Source organism: Rhineura floridana, chromosome 4 (assembly GCF_030035675.1).
Source record: "Rhineura floridana isolate rRhiFlo1 chromosome 4, rRhiFlo1.hap2, whole genome shotgun sequence".
NCBI lineage: Eukaryota > Metazoa > Chordata > Lepidosauria > Squamata > Rhineuridae > Rhineura > Rhineura floridana.
In genome coordinates this window covers 43,831,662-43,851,544 of record NC_084483.1, presented here as the reverse complement: position 1 = coordinate 43,851,544, position 19,883 = coordinate 43,831,662, and the positions used below count along the sequence as shown (strand labels likewise).

General features: G+C 43.0%; 1 protein-coding gene across 1 annotated transcript in view; it reads right to left on the bottom strand.

The window, feature by feature from the left end:
• DLGAP2 (DLG associated protein 2) overlaps positions 1-19,883 on the bottom strand; it is a 590,667-nt gene that overhangs the window by 387,488 nt on the left and 183,296 nt on the right. The window contains exon 2 of the mRNA XM_061626231.1: positions 2,088-2,120. The gene's annotated coding sequence lies outside the window, so the exon portion shown is untranslated. The remainder of the gene's footprint in view (positions 1-2,087; positions 2,121-19,883) is intronic.

Sequence of the window (19,883 nt, the reverse complement as noted above, 5' to 3'; positions counted from 1 at the left end):
TATTGGCGTCTCTGAATAAAACTTCCAACTCAAGTATTCCACATTTTGCCCACATTATTGTAATCATGTTATTTTAATGTGATAACTCACATTAAAAGCAGAGGACAAAATCCTGTTAAGTTAAACAAACTCTTAATGAGAACTAAAACTGCTTGTGTAATGTTGGCTGTGTTATTTATTTACTGTAAGAATTTATATACTGGTTTTCAGGAATAACCCTGAAAGTAGTTTACCAAATGTTGAGATAATACACTACTGATAAAGATAACACAAATGAAGACAATGACAGAAGACCATTTAAAAAGCCACTTGAATTAAGCATCCTAAAAATCTTGTGCATGAAGCAAAATCTCCCTATGGTGCCAAAAAGGTAACAGAAATGGGAAGCAAATTTCAAAGGGTCGCATTCTCAATGGCATGGAGATAAATGGTTTTAACACCTGTGCAATCTATTCACTTGGATCCAAACAGCCATGAATGAAAAGAGAAAATGCATTAGTGCTGTTCCATGAGCTCTTGCACAAAACCTAGAAGACTTCTTGCAATGTGGTGCATGAGATGTTGGGTTATAGTAAAAGAATGAATGAATAAGGAAAATACAGCCTGTGTAGTATAAGGGCCATTAAAAGGTATTAAGAATGAAGTTATGCAAAGTCTTATGCAAGAGCTGACACAAATGGAGAACTCCCTCTGGTTTTGGTGTCACTTTCCACACTGAATACTTTCCCATTAATTTGAAAGCAGCACTTCTAAAACAAGAGGCATTCTGCAAGTGGAATGGCACCTTTGGATCCAGTTCATTCTATTCAATATATCCCATCTATCTTTAGGAATCCATTTCTGTCTAAGCAATTCTATAATAACTCATATTAAAAATTGGGTACACCATCTATTCAGAATTTAGCATATTTCATTCCAAACTGATTTCAACAGGAAAGTATATCACATCCTTAATCCTCTCCCACTAAAATGAAATACATTTAAATTTACCTGGATTGTGTCTAATGTGATCCCATCAGTATTCTGATTGCTTTATTTAACAACATTCTGTACTATTAAAAATAATCTGGGGTTTTCTTTTTCCATTTAATTTACGGCTTTCAAAGCTTGTTTCTGACAAAAGTTTAAACTTGCAGAAGACTCTTTTGTTTTTGTAAGTGACAGGCCTCTGTGACATATATGTTTTTAATAACCATCATATTTTAAACTGATTTTAATATTATATTTTTACACTGCTTTAACCCACCCTGGGGGGACATCATCATCATCATTTTTTTAAAAAAACAACCTGCAATATGCTGGTGGACACATATTTTTTCTTATTTCTTCAGAACAATGGAGAACAACTTTGGTGTAGTGGTTAGAATGTTGGAGTAAGGCTGGACAGAACAAGCATCAAATCCCTATTCAACTGTGAAGCTCACTGGGTAATCTTGGGCTTGTTCCTCTCCCCTAGCTTTTCTACCTCACAAAGTCATTGAGAGGATGAAATGGGTGAGGCAGTGTATACTTTGTTAAACTGCTTGGAGGCAAGGTGGAATATTAAGTAAAAAAATAAATAGTGGTATGGAATCAACCAGTGAATGTCCACTGCTTGAGTTATATCCAAGGGTTGTCATCAACTAAGTCCTACTCAGAGCAGACACACCGAAATAAATGAACCTAAACTAGTCATGTGCATTAGTTCAGTGGGTCTACTCTGAGTAGGATTAGCATTGAATACCACCCTAATTGTGCTATGTTTCTACATAGCCTATGTGAATGCTCATGCTCTTGCTTACTTCTATTGACCAATACACAACACCTGAGTAAAGGGACAAATATTTTAATTTTTATTGCAAGAAAATATTGGTCTCCTGCTGCCTGAAGCATGTACTGTGCTTTACTCAGCACTAATTCAATTCGCTTTTGGCATCTAGCAAAGCATTTTGTGTGACACCCCCCCACTTTTCTTAGCATCACTTCTAATGCCATGCTCAAACTTAAGTCACAGTAGAAAAAGTACTAACAGATTAAACAAATCATGGAAGTCAAACATCACCACTATCAGCTTCGAAAATTATTAAAGATACTGATGTACAACTCACCTTCAGGCTCACCACAGAGTGTACACTGTGACTCTGAAAGGCAAAAAAGATGATAGAAAGTAGTCAGTGCAACCTTCTCCTTACAGAGATTATCACTTTTATATTAAGAATGCCTCATTATATTTTTTTTAAAGTTTTTATTTATGATTCTCCACAAAATTGTATGCTTCTCTGGATTCCAAAGTACTTGTATATTATATTTTCTTGCAAAAAAACACAAAAAGGAACAAATTAACCCTCACCCTCCCCTCTCAACAGTTTCAGGGATATCAGATTTCTTTTTCCATTTCAAAGGTCATCTTAGATGGTTAAACCATAACTGACCGCATGTGGATGGCAGATTCATTAAGGAATTTGTCAGAGTCCGCTTGTTTGTTGTGTGATTTTAGTCTGAGTAAGTTTGTTCATTAACGTTGTGTATCATATTCTTTGAATCCATTGTTCCAGGGTAAGAATTTACAATTATTTTACAATTTTCCATGGGTAGGGGTCTCATTATGTCTTTGAGCTTCTCCTGGCTTGCAGTTGCACTTGTTTGATGCATTATATCTCAGGCAGTCAGGACAGATCTCTCTCTCTCTCTCTCTCTCTCTCTCCCCGACCCCCTTCTCTCCAGTATCTAGCTGTCTTGACACATAATCACTGAATGGAAAGAAGATGAGAGGGAGAGAGAGAGACTGAAAGAGAGAAGCCTATGTGGTTAGAACATCTGATTATGGTCCCATGTACATACATAATCCCCTGCAGGTGAGATGTATAGATCACATGATTCACATCTATAAACATGATCCCTTACATCAGGGTGGAGACCTGTGGTATTCCAGATGTTGCTGGACTACAACTCCCATCTCCCCTGACCACTGGCCTTGCCTGGCTGAGGCTGACACAAGTTAAAATCCAGCAACATCCAGAAAGCCACAGGTTTCCATTCTAGATTTGATGCCTTGGTGGGTTGAGCCTGTTTTTGCAATTGTGATCACTCTACCTCCATGCATACAACAAGAACCACAAGAATGCCTGCACACTGGGAGAGAGATGAGATGAGCCCTACATCATACATCATTAATACTACATAAAGGACTTATGTGCCTTTAACAGTTGTGAAGAAATGGGAATTTAAAAAAATATATTTCACATTGCTACAAGAGGATGGAGTTCTGAAACCTGCATGTAGATGTCAAATTCCCTTCATCTATATAACTATTTAAGGTACAGGGGGCTAAATATGAAAAAATATGGTCATCACTAACAGAATACAAGATGCATTTGATGCAGCCCCTTCTACATACTTCACACAAGTAACATGCAAAGAGGTTACCATTTCATGCAGAATGCCAAGCAGCTGCTAAGGAGGTGTTCTCCTCTCCCCCAGTTTTCTCAACAAGTTGATGGTCTTCTACTGTCACATCCTCCTCCTCAAGACATTTTAATTTTAAATTCACCATACACTGGGGCTCTGTTCAGATCTTTATCGGTGCTGAAGCAATATCCTATGGGACCACACAGAGCCACCAATAGCCTTATGATTCCATGGGGATCGTGTGAAGACTGGATTTGTCAACTGGTATCTCTCCCTAGCTTGTACACAAAGCAACCAAGATTTGTAACTGCATGGAGGGAAGTTTGCATGTACCAGATCCTCATGTGACTCAAGCAATTTTAACCATGCAGTTGATGGGTAGTTACTAAATGTTCTTGCTTGTTCACAGTTCACATGATAGAAGTGTATATAATAATGCAAGTCAAGAAGAAAGTGGACAGAACAAAGGTTTTCTCTCTCTCTCTGATTATTACTAGAATTCACAGACGACCAATAAGGCTGAATGTTGGAAGATTCAGGACAGACAAAAGAAAGTACTTCTTCACACAGCGCATAGTTAAACTATGGAATCCGTTCCCACAAAAGATAGTGATAGCCACCAACTTGGATGGCTTTAGAAGATGATTAGACCAATTCATGGAGGAGAAGGCTATGCATGGCTATATAGCTATGCTCTGCTTCCGCAGTTGGAGGCAGTATGCTTCTGAATAGCTGTTGCTGGAAACCACAGGAGGAGAGAGTGCTCTTGTACTCAGGTCCTGCTTGCAAGCTTCCCATGGGCAATTGGTTAGCCACTGTGAGAACAGGATGTTGGTCTAGATGGGCCACTGGCCTGTTCCAGCAGGCTCTTCTTATGTTTACTCTGCATTCTATGACTATACACAGTGATGATCCCAATATTAGGAAGTGTGAGGTGTTCCCTCAGGCAGCAGGTGTCACAGAGAGGTCATGAAAGGGCAGCAAATTGTTAGTGACTTTATTATTTTGCATTATTACTGCTGGTGTGTGTGTGGGGGGAAGGTGCTTATAAGATTTTTCCACCTCAGATGCTCAAATAAATTGACTGGCCTTAGGTACAATGTACTTTGAATGAATGGGCTGCAGGCGAGGGCATAGCATTGGCAGCAACATGTCTTTGGCCAACCCATTTGCCAATTGGTATTTAGCCACCAACCTATGGTATTCATGCACTATTAAACCTAGTGATTTATCTCCACAAAACGGCCTTAGTCACAAAAAGATTCTATAAAGTTTGTGCCACAAACTCTGCAATTGGTGTAGTGCAGGGGTGGGGAACCTTTTTTTAGCCCAAGGGCCACATTCCCTTTGGTCAACCTTCCAAGGGTCATGTACCAGTGGTGGGTGAGACCAAAGGCAAAAGTTGGTAGAGCCATTAATGTAAATTTTGCCTTTGGACAGTAGACTAGTTTCTACACGGACTTACATACCCCTTTCTACCATCCTTCCAGACAAGTAAAAGGCATTGTCATAGGTCAAAGACACATTCCAGCCAGGCAAAATCACTCTATGAGGGTTGAAGCAAGGCCAGTGAGGGGTGTATGTCCTGAGGACACGGGGTGTGGCTGGTGAGATTCCCAGAGGTTGCATTCGGCCCTTGGGCTGGGCCTGACAATCCCAATCTTTGTAGTGTGTGAATAATGAGAGCAAACTACAAAGGGCCTACAGATCATACTTATGGTTATATATCTATAAAAATAAATTGAGCTTTATTTCAGTTTTGCCTGAGGACCTGAAATCAGTGACACATTTATTTATTTTAGCCCACACATCAGAGTATGATGCCTGGGTGGGTTACAGTACAATTAAAAACAATAATCAATTGCAAACAGTTAAATGGTAATGCTAAGTCTGTATAAGTTGCCTCTAAATTGTCTGCTTTATTTATTTATTTATTTATTTTATTTATTTTATTACATTTTTAGACCGCCCTATAGCAATAAGCTCCCAGGGCGGTGTACAGCATAATAAAACAGGTTAAAATACAAGTGGATGTAAATACAATACACAATAAAACATAATTAAAAATTTTCAATTTTAAATTCAAATTTTTAAATTTTTAAAATGCCTGGGCGAAGAGGTAGGTCTTTACCTGGCGCCGAAAAGATAACAAAGAAGGCGCCAGGCGTATCTCATCAGGGAGGGCGTTCCATAGTTCGGGGGCCACCACTGAGAAGGCCCTAGCTCTAGTTATCGTTCTCCGTGCCTCCCTATGCGTTGGGACACGGAGAAGGGCCTTCGACGTCGAGCGCAGCGACCGGGTAGGTACATAGCGGGAGAGGCGTTCCGCCAGGTATTGCGGTCCGATGCCGTTAAGGGCTTTATAGGTAAGAACCAACACTTTGAATCTGGCCTGGAAACATATTGGTAGCCAGTGCAGTTGGGCCAGGACAGGTGTTATATGATCAAATTTTTTTGTCCCAGTAAGAACTCTGGCCGCAGCATTCTGCACCAGCTGAAGTTTCCGAACCGTCTTCAGAGGTAACCCTACGTAGAGTGCATTACAGTAGTCCAATCTAGAGGTTACCAGAGCATGGATAACTGTGGCAAGGTTCTCCCTATCCAGATAGGGTCGTAGTTGGGCTACCAGCCGAAGCTGGTAGAACGCATTCCGTGCCACCGAGGCTACTTGAGCCTCCAGTGACAGGAGCGGATCTAATAAGACCCCCAAACTACAGACCTGCTCCTTTAGGGGGAGTGTAACCCCATCTAGGGCAGGTCGGACATCAACCATCTGGGCAGAGAGCCCCCCCACCAACAGCATCTCAGTCTTGTCAGGATTGAGTCTCAGTTTATTAGCTCTCATCCAGTCCATTATCGCGGTCAGGCAGTGGTTTAGTACATTAACAGCCTCACCTGAAGAAGATGAAAAGGAGAAGTAGAGCTGCGTATCATCAGCATATTGCTGGAAACGCACTCCAAATCTCCTAATGACCTTGCCCAGCAGCTTCATATAGATATTAAAGAGCATGGGGGACAGAACTGAACCCTGTGGGACCCCATATTGGAGTATCCAGGGACTCGAGTAATGCTCCCCAAGCACCAACTTCTGGAGACGATTCTTGAGGTAGGAGCACAGCCACCGCCAAGCAGTGCCTTCAACTCCTAAGTCCGCAAGACGTCCCAGAAGGATACCATGGTCGATGGTATCAAAAGCCGCTGAGAGATCAAGGAGAACCAACAGAGTTACACTCCCTCTGTCTTTCTCCCGACAGAGGTCATCATACAGGGCGACCAAGGCTGTTTCTGTACCAAACCCCGGCCGAAAGCCCGATTGACATGGATCCAGATAATCAGTTTCATCCAAGAGAGCCTGGAGCTGGTGAGCGACCACACGCTCTAAAACCTTGCCCAGGAACGGAACATTTGCTACCGGTCTATAGTTGTCAAGATTTTCAGGGTCCAAGGAGGGTTTCTTTAGGAGCGGTCTCACCACCGCCTGTTTCAGGCAGGGTGGTACCACTCCCTCTCGTAAAGAGGCATTGATCACCTCCTTGGCCCATCCGGCTGTTCCGTTCCTGCTAGCTTTTATTAGCCATGAGGGGCAAGGATCCAGAGCAGAAGTGGTCGCCCGCACCTGTCCAAGCACCTTGTCCACGTCCTCGAGCTGAACCAACTGAAATTCATCCAATAAAACAGGACAGGACTGTGCTCCGGACACCTCATTAGGCTCAACTGCTACAATATTGGAGTCAAGGTCCCGGCGGATGTTTGTGATCTTATCTTGGAAGTGTCTCGCAAACAGCAGGCTATTGATGGTATTATTGCGTTCTGAGGACCAGAGTGTAAAAGTCCCCGAACAACCTTATAAAGTTCCGCTGGGCAGTTAGAAGATGACTGAATGGAGGCAGCAAAGTACTGCTTCTTCGCTGCCCTCACCGCCTTCACATAGAGCTTGGTAGAGATCTTCACAAGTGCAAGACCACAGCCGTCGGGAGTTCGTCTCCATTTGCACTCAAGCCATCTCCTTTCTTGCTTCATCACTCTTAGCTCCGGGGTAAACCACGGAGCCAATTGAGCTCTGCAGAGGAGAGGGCGCACTGGGGCGATCGTGTCAACTGCCCGGGTCATTTCCGTATTCCACAGATTGACCAGGGTTTTGACAGGAGCATCAGTTTTATCAGCCGGAAAACTCCCCAGAGCCTTCTGAAAACCTTCACGATTCATTAGTCTCCGGGGGCGGACCATCTTAATTGGTCCTCCACCCTTGCAGAGGGGAGAAAACATTGTGAGCCTACACCTCAATAGGCGATGATCTGTCCATGACAGAGGAATAGATGTAAAATCCCTCACTCCCAGATCACCATCCCCTGCTCCAGTAGCAAAAATTAAGTCTAGAGTGTGCCCCGAAATATGCGTAGGGCCAGTAACAAATTGAGACAGCCCCATGGCTGTCATGGAGGCCATGAAGTCCTGAGCCGCCCCAGACAAAGCCGTCTCGGCATGAATGTTGAGATCCCCCAATACCATAAATTTGGGGGATCGCAACACCAAACCCGAGACCACCTCCGTCAGCTCAGTTAGGGAGGCTGTTGGGCAGCAGGGTGGACGGTACACCAACAGTATTCCCAGTCTGTCTCGCTGACCCAACGTAATATGGAGACACTCCAGACCATTAGCTACCTGGATAGGGTGCCTAATGAGAGGGATGGAACTTCTATAGACCACAGCGATTCCTCCCCGACCCTCGGATCTACCCAGATGCTGAACCGAGTACCCAGGTGGGCACAGCTGGGAGAGATTAATGCCTCCCAGATCGCTCACCCATGTCTCAGTAATAAACGCCAGATCGGCCGCCTCATCCACAATTAAATCATGGATGAGGGAAGCTTTATTATTTACCGATCTGGCATTAAGAAGCAGCAACTGGAGATCCGAGAGTTGGCTGATAGAACTACCAGCAATCCTGTGGATGTGGGGAGGACCGGAACACGGTACAGCCACCAATTGTCTGGGCCGAGTTCCCCTCAACCGGCATGTCCTCCTCACAACGCCATACCTCCCATTACCCATCACTATGCTAACAGGGGCCCCCTCCCAATACCCTATCCTCCCGCCCAGGCACATAATAAAATAAAATAAAAATAAAATAAAATAAAAATACACACACACTCACAACATACAGTCATACAAACATCCACTCATTCCATTCAGGTCTACACAACAACCACAGTCCCGTGCTCCATGCGCACCAACGCAGCTCTCAAACCGTTCTTCTTCCCGGGAAAAGCGCCACCTGGGGCCTGGTCCTGCAAGGTGCCCACGTGCAGAGCAGGAGCCCAAGAAGGAGAGAGCAGAGATGTTGGCCAAGCAGCAGCAGCAAAGCAGGCAGATGGCTCTTCCTCCCTGGGCGGTGATGGTCCTCTTCCCTTGCAGGCACTGGATCTCCCAAGCCCCCTCAGCCAGCCGGCTTATATATCCCCTCCAGAGAAGGGACAGGTGGAACAGTATCAGGCACAGCTGGCTGAGTACCTGGAGCCTGGTCCTGCAAGGTGCCCACATGCAGAGCAGGAGCCCAAGAAGGAGAGAGCAGAGATGTTGGCCAAGCAGCAGCAGCAAAGCAGGCAGATGGCTCTCCCTCCCTGCGCGGTGATGGTCCTCTTCCCTTGCAGGCAATGGATCTTCCAAGCCCCCTCAGCCAGCCGGCTTATATATCCCCTCCAGAGAAGGGACAGGTGGAACAGTATCAGGCACAGCTGGCTGAGTACCTGGAGCCTGGTCCTGCAAGGTGCCCACGTGCAGAGCAGGAGCCCAAGAAGGAGAGAGCAGAGATGTTGGCCAAGCAGCAGCAGCAGCAGCAGCAAAGCAGGCAGATGGCTCTCCCTCCCTGGCCGGTGATGGTCCTCTTCCCTTGCAGGCACTGGATCTCCCAAGCCCCCTCAGCCAGCCGGCTTATATATCCCCTCCAGAGAAGGGACAGGTGGAACAGTATCAGGCACAGCTGGCTGAGTACCTGGAGCCTGGTCCTGCAAGGTACCCACGTGCAGAGCAGGAGCCCAAGAAGGAGAGAGCAGAGATGTTGAGAGCAGAGATTTACTATCAGATCAGCTAAGAACAGAGATGTGGCAGAGTTATTTTGCAAAAAAAAAAGGGTATCGCACTAGTAAGAGATTGGAAGAGCACATTCGGGGAAGGACATAACTGTTAATCACAGCACCGGGGAATAGAGGTATTATATCTCATGAGCAACAGAAGATCTCTTGCAAAAATGTTTCTGTGTTGGTAATTCAAAATATGGCGATGTTTCCTTTGAGTCAGCATCATCTCAGCATGATTTCAGAAGACTGCCTGCTGTTGGGAAATGCCATCTTTCAGTTAAGAAGTAAAACAAAGGCATTGATCATTCATGGTAATTAAAAGATATTGTGAAATTCTTTTCTGCAAGCAGCAGTTTTTAAATAAGCCTTCTGCACTACAACTGTTTACATTCTGCAAAATGTGTTTTTCAAAAGGCACTTGTTTAAATGCTCAGTAGCTCAGTGGTAAAGCACAGGCTTTGCATACGAAAAGGTCCCAGGTTCAATTTCCTGGCTCGGGAAAGTCTCCTGCCTGAAACCGTCGAAAGCTGCTGTCAGCCTGTGCAGAGAAAATATTGACATAGATGAACCAATAGTCTAAGGCACCTTCCTATGTTCCTAAGGAATGACTGTCAGCATTAGATATTTGAAAAAGCTTTGCAAATAAGGTCATCACTGGAAGACCAATGGATGCAAATCTCGGCACTCATTGGTCTGCCAGTGGCTGTTACATTTCCAGAGATTGAGAAAGCCTTTTTGGGGCAGTCCCATCCATCAAAGTCCTATCCCAAGACCTCCAGTTTCCTTCCCTCCACCCATCCTTTCAAGGCTGACTTCAGTCTCATGAACAAATTGGCTTCCTCCCTCTGTACCAGCCTAGTAATACGGTACCAAATTAATTTCTCAGGGTAGGGCAAACGAAATCTGAAATATTGATTTCTGACAAAAGCCTGCTTATTGCTGCTCTCAGGGTAGAGTCAGATCCTACACTGGTAGGTCCTAGGGTTCTGCTTCAGATGAGGGCTCTGTTCTCTGCCCCACCCAACTGTTCCCTTTACTGCAGAGAGAAAGTTTATTTCAAGATGAGATTCCCCTTACCTTCTGCTATAAAAGCTAACGCAAAACACACTAATAAGCACATTAGATATACGTAGTTAAAAATGACAGATGAGGGCTAAATAAAAATGTATAGCTAATCCTGATCCTTCACCCTGTATTTACAAAGTTGATTAGCAGTCACCCAGCCATGCAGTGGAGTTCAGTTATTTTAATAAGCTAACCCAGTTAACCTATTAATTAAATTGTTTCCCATCCCTGTTTCAGAAAATAAATTGCACAAGGTAAAATATGACAGACCGAATGTACATTTCCTGTAGATACATTTTGACCTAGATAGGAGTCTATGTCAATAACAGCTGCAATAACAATTTTAATTAATGCTGTTCATAGCTAAAAATGTGCTTAGTCTTCAACACTGTCTACTCAATGCCTAATATTCTCTTTGTCTACAAACTTCTCGTGTCCATGAATATGTTTCTTAAAATTATGTCTTGCATAAGATGACAGCCACCTTTACAGCACTGCTGGTAGTCCAACGTCACTAGGAATGGAAGGATCTGTTGATTTCTGTTCTTTCAGTTTATCATTTTTCCAATCTTAAATTCAGTTCGCCACATTTCTGCAGAAATTTGCAAATTCTTTTTTTAAAAATCCTCATGAAAATTCTTTGCATTTTAATGCAAAGTGTGAATTTGGGGAAAGTGTGAATTTTGAAGGATGGCTGTGTTTCAGGTCTCATATTGTTCTGGAAAGTACAAATTTGATAGATTCACCTTTAATTGTGAAGTAAATCAAATTTCTCCTACATCCCTAAAAGTAATGCTTCTGTTTCTTAACTGATGCTAAAATTCTCTACCTCATCTCCTTATATGATGAAAACAGTGCAGAAAAATTTCTTGGTCTGGTTTGGTCTGGACTACTCATGGGAAAAGAGAGTTGAGAATTGCTGTGCTTTCCTCTCTTCTCTTGTTTAAGACCCATTGACTGATGGCACCATGCAGCAGTCAGTAACAAATATATCTTGTTTGTGAGATTTCTGGAAACAGGAGAAATGATAGTCTTTGCCATACCCAAGAAAGTTGGTAGCTAGACCTAATCAGAGACCTTATTCTTATCCATTTCCTGATCAGTATTAATCCTAAACTTCCTCCCCCTCATTTGAAAGCTGATTTGAAACTGAGAAAGCACCCTCCATGAAGACCAACAGTCTGCTGACCGGAAGAATCATAGCTTTATAAAACATTACACACACAAAATACACACACACCAGAGGTGTTGTTGTCCAGGCCCTCAGGGGTCCTTAGACCCCATACCTTTATGGAAGGAGGATCCCGCAGAATCCTGATGCCTCCAGCATCCTATGAACCAATCAGTATAAAAGGGGAGTGTGTTAGTCACTAAGAAGAATCTTCTAACAAGCTTGCTTGTTGTTTCCTGCTGATTAGAGCCAATCAGAGTGAAAGGAAATGAGTCGGCCCCTCTTTCATGTGTATTGGCTTCTAGGAATTCAAAAAGAGGAGGTCAAAGACCAAGATGCTGAAAAAAGGAACTTTTATTTTTGATGGGTTTTATCAAAAATAAAAGTTCCTTTTTTCAGTATCTTGGTCTTTGACCTCCTCTTTTTGAATTCTCATTTGGATGCTAGCCACCCTCTGCTTTTTCTCTTTTATCTATTGGCTTCTAGGAACATCTGTTGTTGTGGCAGAAGGCATGAACAAGGATCTCATTCTCAACCCAGCAGCAAAAAAGGGAGTGGCTGAAGGGACCTTGCACTTGTGAATTTGCCACTACACTGCTGGTACACACACACACACACCCCAAGACAGATGCTTCCATGAACTACAGCTTATGGACACAGATTCAGTTATACATTATTTCAATTGATCTATTCTAAACATGACATAAGGGTGGATGTATTCCAGTGTTTTTCTAGTCTGTTGCCAAAGTAAATCACATTTCCTCACCATTCAGACCACAGTATGTGCTTGGTCTCTAGCAAGTGGCCTCATTGCTAGGAAGGTATTTAGTACCCTGCGGTTAGGTCATGAAACCACACTCTCTCTAGATAAGCCTGATACATTTCAAAGATCAATGAGAAAGCCTGACATGAAACTAGCAAATCTTGTTGGAAATATAACATCTGTTGAAAATTCATTCTAAATACTGAATTTAATGTTTCACATTTTCTTCTCATTTATGTCACTGAAAGGTTACTACAGAATATTTCTCTGTCATTGTTTGTCTGCGTAATGCTTTACTGATGTCAGGGAAATGGAATTTACAGTCCATTTTCTGCCATTTAAAGAGAAATAAAATATGTACATGTTATCATGAAACTGGGTACAGCTAGGAGCCAAGGTATAATTTAAAGCAATGCTCAAAGGCTATTACTCATTTTCAGGATTTTGCTTCAATATTTGTATCTAAATTTAACTATGTGTCATGGCCATAAAACCTGACTACGTTAGAAATTATGTTTAATTTCCATTCCTTCTTTTCATGACTCCCTGCATTTTCTCCTCCCATGTGCCTATATTGTTAAACGTGGCACTTTCCTCACTAGACCTCATGCTGAAAAATAAATGTGGCAGATCTGTTTGAAAAAAGTGTGCTGTTAGTGGGATTCCTCAAGGCTCAGTTCATCACAACAAAAACCTATCATCTTTGATTCAACTTTATTGCAGTGCAAGTCTTCTTGACAAGTTTCCAGTTCAACAAGGGGTGGAGTGAGATCCACAAATCTTGTGGGAAGGGCAAGTGGAAGAAACTGAGGCAAGAAGTAGAAGAAGAAAGAGAAGCTGCAAAGAGCGCTCATTCAGGTCACAAAAGGCAGAGGAAGAAAGGGAACAGAGAAAAAGACAACAGTGCTAGAGGTAGTCAAGCAGGCTGACAGAGCCAGGATGCAATCCTGCGCTAGGGATGTTTGGGAATTCCATTGGAAACTGACACAGAAGTGGTAATTACTGATGTTTGTATTTTTGTCCCGGTCTGGAACAGAACTCAATCTAGCAAATATGAGCAATTTTGTTGTTGTTTTTAAGCTCACAACCAATACGTAATTAATGACAAGGATTATATCCACTGTAGTGCTAATTAAGCATCTCATCAGTGCAAGGATTAGTGCAATGGGACTTCTCCCTCCCCTTTCCCCATGCATCCCTGAGGCTGTTCTAGGGATTTCACCAAACTTCTAGAGCAGATTTGCGGAGGGTTAGTGAAAATGCCAACAAATTCATAACATGATAAATTGATGATGATAGGCATATGACAGTAAGTGATATTGGAATATGAGACACAATCTGCAGCTGATGTTTAAAATGCAGTTATTTATTATGCTACTGTAATAAAATCTTCCTTGAAAAATGGAAATGGGTTGCCTTCAAGTTGATTCCAACTTATGGCAACCTTATGAACAGGGTTTTCATGGTAAGCGGTATTCAGAGGGGGTTTACCATTTCCTCCCTCTGAGGCTGAGAGGCAGTGACTGGCCCAAGGTCACCCAGTGAGCTTCATGGCTGTGTGGGGATTTGAACCCTGGTATCCCAGATCATAGTCCAACACTCTAACCACTATGCCACACTGGCTCTACCATTTACTTAAATACTTTGGGAAATGTTAGAACACTTCTGTGTTTCTCTGATGCAGCATAACATAGGGAAGGGGGGAAAACATAGGTCAGATCTTTGTTTCTTTTGTCTCCCCCTCCTTTTTTTTGGTAGGCTAGGGTAAATCTGTCCCCAAACTAACACAGTGTCAATCTAGCCTTCATGCATTCTTATGAGGTCCATTTGGACCCCCAGGTGCACTTTTAAATTAATTTACATACAAGTAGACCTTCAGGGGTATCCTTCTAGGATATTGTCACAAATTTTAATCTGTAAAATGTCCCCAAATTTTAGCCAGTTACCACAAACTGTTTTCCTTCTGGAAACAAAAAAACCCACTTGGCGTCAAAATATACCCCAGCAAAAAGCCCTGTGAGCAAATTTCTGCCTTTTATTGTGTAATTTACATATGAGTAGACCTACAGGGTTGTCCTCCTAGAACACTGTCAAAAACTATCACCTGTAATATGTCCCCAAATTTCAGCCAGTTACCACAGACTGTTTTCCTTCTGGAAACAAAAACAAAAAGCTCAGATCAAAATGTCCCTCAGAAATTGTTTGTTTAATCAATATGCATGAGGAAGGGGTCAGGAGTTACTGCTCAGAAAAATTCTACCTCCTCTGGATAAGTATTTTATGGCTCAGGGTCCTTTGGTATTGTCAAGCACATTTGTGCTGACATCACAGACAAAAATGGTCTCTGAGGGACAAAGTCACCCAATCCTTCCATTGGAAATCTCATTGGGGTCCAAATATATCCCAAAGTCAGATACTGTGATTTTTTTTTAACACTCTGGATGGTTAGCTCAGTTCAAAATAACCAGACAGGCCATCCAAGAGAAAATGAGATATAATAAAGCTGCTCCCGGCAAACATGCTGGGGGGTAGGGGGAAATCCTCGACAACTGCTGGAGGAACTTCAGATTGGGGGAAAGAGATTGGTAGCTTTAGAAAAATGCTGGGTAGTGGAATCTGGAGAGAGAGATAGGGCAACATTTTTACTTTTCCACATGACATGCTTTCACATATTTCACACTATGTGCTTTAAAATGTGCGTATATAATTCTTTGCTATTCTGTTCTTCACTCTCTCTTAAGAAATAACCCTATCCCATTTCTCCAGAGGCTAAAAAAAAGAAAGAAAGAGGAATAAGCTGCACATGCAGTAATATCTAGCTGCCCATGGCCAATGGCCTCTTATCCCTTGCAAAATGGCAGCTTCTACAGGAGAGAATTTCATGTGGGTAGCTCCTGGGGACTTCACAGAATAGAACAGAACAGAACAGAATAGTAGAGTTGCAAGGGGCCTATAAGGCCATCAAGTCCAACCCCCTGCTCAATGCAGGAATCCAAATCAAAGCATTCCCGACAGATGGCTGTCCAGCTGCCTCTTGAATGCCTCCAGTGTTGGAGAGCCCACTACCTCTCTAGGTAATTGATTCCATTGTTGTACCGCTCTAACAGTTGGGAAGTTTTTCCTGATGTCCAGTCGAAATCTGGCTTCCTGTAACTTGAGCCCATTATTCCGTGTCCCGCACTCTGGGACGATCGAGAAGAGATCCCAGCCCTCCTCTATGTGACAACCTTTCATGTACTTGAAGAGTGCTATCATATCTCCCCTCAGTCTCCAGGCTAAACATGCCCAGTTCTTTCAGTCTCTCCTCATTGTTTCCAGTCCCCTGATCATCCTTGTTGCCCTCCTCTGAACCTGTTCCAGTCTGTCTGCATCCTTTTTGAAATGTGGAGACCAGAACTGGATGCAGTATTCAAGATGAGGCCTAACCAGTGCTGAATAGAGGGGAACCAATACTTCACGTGATTTGGAAACTATACTTCTGTTAATGCAGTCTAACATAGCATTTGCCTTTTTTGCAGCCACATCACACTGTTGGCTCATATTCAGCTTGTGATCAACAACAATTCCAAGATCCTTCTCACATGTCGTATTACTGAGCCCCATCTTATAACTGTGCATTTGGTTTCTTTTTCCTAAGTGTAGAACTTTCCATTTATCCTTGTTGAATTTCATGCTAAACACCTTTAAAGTTTGCTTTTTCCAAAAACAATTAAAAAAACACCCTTTTGTATAGTATATGCTTAATAATATTTACTTGTGGTTAGCAGGTGGAAACAATAACAATAACTATTATTATTATTATTAACTGCTGGCTAAAATGCCTACAAAGTTTGGCTGGCTGGCTGGCTGGCTAAGAACAACAACAACAAAATGTAATCACACAAGCGAGCTGCTTCTCAATTGTGGGTAGCAAATGGAAAACGAAAACAACAACAACAGTAAATTCAGAAAGCTGTGGCTAAATTTGCACAAAAGTTTTAATAATAATTCTTAACAATGAAAATAGAATTTTAAAAAGGCAACAAACACTTTAAAAATGTAAATAAAGATGGGACTGGGGTTAATTGGAAAATAACAGAAAACATACAAGCTGAACAACTGCTACCCAACTCCCACCAAATATTTCTAAGAGAAAGAACTTACAAAAGATTTCTGCATTTTAAGACTTCTCCCCTTCCAAGCACTGTGACTGAGGAGTGCTGGGTAGGGTGATAGCATTCTAACCTTTCTCCACCTCTCCGCACCCTGGTGTTCTCCTTTATGGTGCTATAATTTCTCCATTTCAGAGATACCCTATCTGAGTTCATTAGAGGCTGTTTTGAGCTACAGATCTGAACAAATCTCTACAAATCAATTCAGGACTAGCCAATTCATTTTGTAGAGATCTGTAGTTGCTTCATCCTGATATGGACAGCATACAAATCAACCTGAATCTGCCCAATTTGGTTTGTGATTTGTACAAATCCTGTACACAGCCCTAATTTGCAGGTGGTCTGTAGGTCTTTTGGAGGTCTACCCTTGTAAAGAGGATGCAATATAATTTGAGGGAGGATTTTGTTTGGGGCTTCAGATTTCCTGATGCTGGCCCCTGACTCCCCCCCCCCAAAAAAAATTTAAAGTCTATTATGGGCATTGAGTCTTTAGTTTAAGATAAGATTGATAAGGAGGGTTAAGGAGTGCAGATTTTGGAGTCCATTCAGTCCCTCCTCCCATTCCATACCTCTTTGGGTCTCTCCTTCCTAAAAAGTCACCAGGCCAACTTCAGCTTATTTACCATTTGCCTTATCCTTATGTGATTCTGTTAATGATTTTATTCCTGACCACTTGTGCATAGTCCACTACACTTATTTCGACAATACCATACAGATGGTCTGGAGTTGTGGACCGGGGACCTTTGGGCAAGTGTGATATTTTCCTGACATCATGTAACCCTGAAGTCATGCAGCTGATGCATTCTTTTGTGGGTCAGTGCCTGCATTATAAAATACAAATTTTGGCACCCCAGATTGATAACAGCACTGCTGATGCTCCAACCTGGAATGAGATGGAGAGATTGTCACCTGGCTCCTCAGTCCGGAGCTCAGCTGGCGGTGCTTCCAATGGCCCTTTGGGAACTTGTAGACTCTAGGCAGAGAGGACCATAAGCCTGTCGCTGATGCCTGGCACAAATTGGAGCTATCACAGAGCAAGTAGGGAGCTCTTTAAGTTTCGTGTGTTTAGGGATTATTGCCACACTTGGCCCATTCTTATTGATCATCTTATGGAACTCTGCATACAGTGAAAAGGCTGAGGTCTGTCAGTCAAGATGGTTAGAGGTAAGCTAGTTGGTCTGGCCTTTTTGGCAAAATCCCATGGCTTTCTGGATAACTCTGAGGATTTCAAGGTCAGGAGCATGCTTGGACCAAGGTTGGACCAGGAAGCTCCCTCAGGTCCCTGAAATTAGGAAGCCTATGTCTCCTGACCTTCTACTGGGGCTCCTTAAACAGTGGAGGGATTTTGTATAACATCACTTTTGAGTCTTGCTTGCTCCACACAGCCTCACTCACTATGTTTTTGGAGCATTTAGGGTGAAGGGAGGTTGTTCCTGCTTCCAAGCAGGATTGCTAATTTAGGGCATTCTTCTTTGAGGACCTCAGTTTTAATGCAGGACAAGCTCAGTTTAAATTATGCTAGTCAAAAACGGATCAACATCACAAAGGCAAGACCCTTGTTTTTTCCTCGTGCCCAGTTACTGCCCTGCAGTAATTTACAAATATTAGGGGATCTTATTCCAGTTATTTATCTTCTCATGCCAACACTCATACCCCCTACATGATACTAGTTTTGATCAGTTACCAAAGCAGTGCTATCAGGCTTGGGGTTGAATCCCAGTTCTTTTGGCACCCATTCTTTTCGGATTGGGTCAGCATCTACAGCCACCTGCTTAGGATTCTCTGATAAGGGTATTCAGGCAGTGGGCAGACAGCATTCTCAGGCTTTTCTGTCCTATGACCGGCCTTTGGAAAGGAATGGAATAGTTCACTCTTAATAATTGTTCAGCTGCCTTTTGTTTTGACAGGTTGCTGGACTGGAGCAAAGTGGGACTGTGGCCATAGCATAGTCTTTTGGGCTGGTCACTGGGCAGAGAGATCATGTTTTGGGATGTAGCTGGGCCTTAGCCAGTAGGCTACTGTGCAGTGGCTGGGCTGAAGTGGGATGCACTGGAACAGGTTGCTTCCCACCCTGTTGCAGCAAGGTTTGGTGTGAAGCTCCTCATACCTTCTAGCTATTCACCTAGGAGGCAATGGCCTGGGCCTTTTAAAGGAGAAGGCTTTGAGTCTGCAGGCCTCCAGGGAATTTGTTATTATCAGGCAAGACTGGTCTGTTGTTCACATCAACGCCCTCACAAAGTTTGGTACTGTGAAGGAGACCCTAGGGGTATGAAGAAGGCTAGGTAGAAGGAGAACAAAGAAATTAGGCTGGCATTACAGAGCCTTGATTGGTTAGTTATTCACCATACCAAGGTCCAGCAGGCCAAGGTTGAATTGTACAGGCCTGGTGGTATACATCTCATGGACCATGGTAATGACATCTTCCTGAAAGAGAAGGGCCATAGCTCAGTGGTAGAGCATCTGCTTTGCCTGCAGAAGGTCCCAGGTTCAATCCCTGGCTCCTCCAGGTAGGGCTAGGAGAAAATCCTGTCTGAAATCCTGGAGAGCCATTACCAGTCAGTGTAGACAATACTTATCTAGGTGGACCAATGGGTCTGACTCAGTATGAGTCAGCTTCCTATGTAAACAACTGCAAATGGGTTTGCAAGATACTATACTTGGCAGTTGCAAAAGGATAACTAAGAAGAGTTTTGTGGTGGGAATGTTCAAAACGGGAACAGTTAAATTCAGCTAGGTGTCCCACTTAAGCACTTTTCAGGGTGATAGGTTATGGTTAGTTCCCCCACTGTGCAGGTGGTTTTGTATTTAAATAAATAATTCACATACTGTGCCTGACCCTTTACTTCCACCTACAGGTTGCAACGTTACCCAACTGCAGTCCTGGCTCAACTCTCGTTGTACTACTCCTTTGGTCTGATTTCTCGCTTGCTTAAATACCCCTTGCGACTCCTCTCAGATTTTCCAGACGCTTCTGAGAATAACCGTGAACAGCAGAAAGTTGTGGCAAGTTCAAGAAAAGAACAGGTCAGTGCAGTATATTCCTTGATTTGACTCACACTTTCCCCAAAGCATTCTCATTTTAACTAACTTCCTGCCATTTTAGGGAAAGATCTACAACACAAGGCTACCTGTTATTATAAACAAGTGAATAACCACAGAGATCACTAGAACCAAGCTCTCTAGCGTAATAGATTGGACCCCTCTGCGGGCCTGATTATTGGTCTGAAGCAGACACATATTTAACTTGGTGGGGAAACTATTGACCCGAC